At 37.1% G+C, this 3,613-nt stretch overlaps 1 non-coding gene across 1 annotated transcript; it reads right to left on the minus strand.

The window, feature by feature from the left end:
- Positions 1-1,307: 1,307 nt before the first annotated feature.
- LOC133828366 (small nucleolar RNA R71) lies at positions 1,308-1,414 on the minus strand. The gene has a single exon (XR_009890991.1). It is a non-coding gene; the product is annotated as a small nucleolar RNA R71 (small nucleolar RNA).
- Positions 1,415-3,613: the final 2,199 nt, after the last annotated feature.

Consider the following 3,613-nt stretch of genomic DNA (forward strand, 5'->3'; position numbering starts at 1 on the left):
ATCACTGTACTTTTATCCTAAAATTTTGTAAACAGTCTTAAACTTAATACTTTTGGGATCCCATGTAAAAAGAAAATGTTTATTTATAAGAAATGCAGCTTTTGAGACCAAAATCACTTAACCCTAGTTCAACTATAGTTTCAGTAACACGTTTTGAATTAAATGACTTGATTAGCGAGTCTTGCACCTTTATAAACACACAGTGTAACGGTCTTGGCTATCCAAGGTGCTACAGTTGAAGTTTATCGTAGAGATGTAGAAAGCCTGCATATTGGTTTAGATCCTATTTATTGAATTAGAATAGGAATCGATTTTTGTTATCCTGCTATTAGAATAGGAAGAAAAGATTTAGAACTAATTAGTAAAATTAATAGAATGAAAAGTTGATGAAATTAATACCCTAGGTTTTTAATTATTAAATCAATCTTTATTATTGCAAAGTTTATTTCAATTTTAAGTCTTAGTTTAAAAATCACTATATTTTCGACAGCCAAATTGAAATTTAAAAGCAATTATTGGTAATTGGTTGATAGACCTTGTGGGAAAGATACTTTACTTACTATTTTATTACTTGAATCGATTGTGTATATTTGCATATCATATTTTACCGATCAAGTTTTTGGGACCGTTGTCGGGGAGTAATATTCAATATCAAAATTAATTGTTTTTTGTTCTACTTTGATTTTTTACTTTTAGTGCTCATTCGAATTGTGACTGTATTGTGTTTTAGGAATTATTGGTATATGCGAGGAAGTAGACAAAATGAACTCATACCAGTAGATCTTGAAATTGAAAGAACGTGCAGACAAAACTAAAAGATAAAGAAAATGCTTGAATTTTCCATGGCTGAGAATCAAGGAAATGCAGCAATCAATGCTGCTAATGTTAATAATATCCTAAATATTGTAGAAGTCCTAGTGGAACCAGGACTAAGGACACTTAGAGACTATGTACTTCCTACTGTCACAGGAGTACATTCATGCATTAGACACTGCACTATCACTGCAAATAATTTTGAGATTAAGCCAACAATATTACAAATGGTGCAATCTACTGTTCAGTTTGGGGGGTTGCCCACAGAAGATCCTAATTTGCACATAGCAAATTTCTTGGAGCTATGTGCAACATTTATGATGAATGCGGTGAGTGACAATGCGATTAGACTTAGATTATTCCCATTATTTCCATTTTCTCTACAAGATCGGGCGAAGAGTTGGCTAATTTCATTGCAAGCTAATTCTATCACAACATGGGAGGAGTTAACTCAGAAGTTCTTAGCAAAGTTTTTCCCTCCAACAAAAGCTGCAAAGTTGAGAGGGGAAATCAATAATTTTTACCAGACCGAAGAGGAATCGTTGTATGATGCATGAGAAAGATTTAAACAGTTGTTAAGGAAGTGCCCACATCATGGTATAGAGAAGTGGATGCTAGTCCATAATTTTTATAATGGGTTGAATAGTACTACTCGTACCATAATAGATATTGCAGCAGGAGGTGCGTTCTTGGGCAAGAGTGCTAATGAGGCGTATGAATTGCTAGAGGAGATGGCAATGAATTACTACCAGTGGTCAATTGAAAGCGGACAAACCAAAAGGGTGGCTGGTACGATTGAATTGGATGCTATTTCCAAGCTTACAGCGCAAGTGGCAACTTTAATGAAGCAGTTACAACAGAGCAACCTGTCAACCCAAACCATGCAAGTTAAGAGTATATGTGGGGCATGGAAGTGCTCATCCATTAAATCTATGTCTTGCCATGGATATGAATAATATACCTATGGAACAAGTCCAAGCTATAGGAAATTTTCAAAGACCAACCAACAACCCCTTTTTGATGTCTTATAACCAAGGGTGCAGCAATCATCCTAACTTCTCATGGACAAATAATCAAGCTGCACAACAGCCTTTCCCTCAGAGTCAGCAACGATACCCACCTCCACAGCCACAACCACATCAGCCAACACATATGAAACAACCTAACGCACAATTCGATGTACTGAACCAGTTCATGACCAAAACCAGGGCATCTATCAGGAGTTTGGAGACTCAAATGGGGTAGTTGGCTACTTTGATGACAAACCATGCTCAAGGGAACTTACCAAGCACTACTGAGGTAAACCGAAAAGAGTAGTGCAATGCAATATCCTTGAGGAGTGGAAAGGCGTTAAAAGAGCCAAAAGTGGTTGATAAGGAGAAGGAAGTGAGTGGGTCAAATGTTACTGAGAACTTAGAGAAGCAACCAGAATTATGCATAGATCACCATATAATGATCCCATATCCTCAAAGGCTTCAAAAGAATAAGCTTGATAAGCAATTTTCTAAATTTTTGGACCTCTTTCAAAAGCTACACATCAATATATCTCGTTTTCTGAGGCACTTGAACAAATGCCATGTTTTGTGAAGTTTATGAAATAAATTTTGTCAAAGAAAAGGAAGCTGGGGACAATGAGACAGTGACACTTATTAAGGAGTGTAGTGCAAGAATTCAAAAGAAACTACCTCCCAAGCTTAAAGATCCTGGTAGTTTCAATATCCCATGGTCTATAGGGAGCTTAGTGGTGACAAATGCTTTATGTGATTTAGGGGCCAGTGTGAATCTAATGCCTCTATCAATCATTCAGAAGTTGAATTTGGGAGAAGCTCGGCCTGCTACCGTGTCTTTGCAGATGGCAGATAGACAGTCAAACATCCTCGTGGAATGATTGAGGATGTATTGGTGAAGGTGGACAAATTCATCTTTCCTGCAGACTTTATCATTCTTGATATGGAGGAAGATGAAAATATTGCAATAATACTTGGAAGGCCATTCTTGGCTACTGGTATGGCTTTAATCGATGTACAAAAGGGTGAATTGAAGCTGCGATTACAAAAAGAGGAGGTAATATGTAACGCCCTGGTTACTCCAAGACCGTTACTGTGGACTTTAAATAGTGTTTAACTCGCTAAATGAGTCATTTAGTTATAAACATGCATCTAGGTGTTAGTAATAGGCTAAGGTGAAAAATTGTGATAAAAAGGAATGGATATATTTTATTTAAAACATAAAACTCTACGTGAGCCCATAAAAGTGTTTACAATAAAAAATGTTCATTATAGTGTAAAAATTACAACCCGCCGACCTAAGCGACAAAAATAGGGTTAACCCCAAGTTCCTCTGAGAAACATCTTGTCCGTGGTGGTCAAGAGGCCGCATATATACACATCACCACCTAAGCTCTCCACTCAAGGCTGGGTGAGCTTTTCGTTTCCTTTACCTGCACCACATAGCACCCGTGAGCCAAGGCTCAGCAAGAAAACATATTACTGCATGTATACAATCTCAATAAATGATTTTGATAATCATACTGGGCTTACAGCCCAATCTGAAAAGTAAATATCAGATAAGTGACTAAGGAGTCACAAACTTGGTTTCCACACCCTAACAGATAAGTAAGTGACTATGGAGTCACGAATTTGGGTTCCACACCCTAACCAGAAAAGTGACTATATAGTCACGAACTTGGGTACCACACCCTAACCAGATAAGTGACTATGGAGTCACGAACTTGAACCAGATAAGTTACTAATAAGTCACGAACTTGAGTTAGATAAGTAACTAATAAGTCACGAACTTG

Source organism: Humulus lupulus, chromosome 3, assembly GCF_963169125.1.
Source record: "Humulus lupulus chromosome 3, drHumLupu1.1, whole genome shotgun sequence".
NCBI classification, from domain to species: Eukaryota; Viridiplantae; Streptophyta; class Magnoliopsida; order Rosales; family Cannabaceae; genus Humulus; species Humulus lupulus.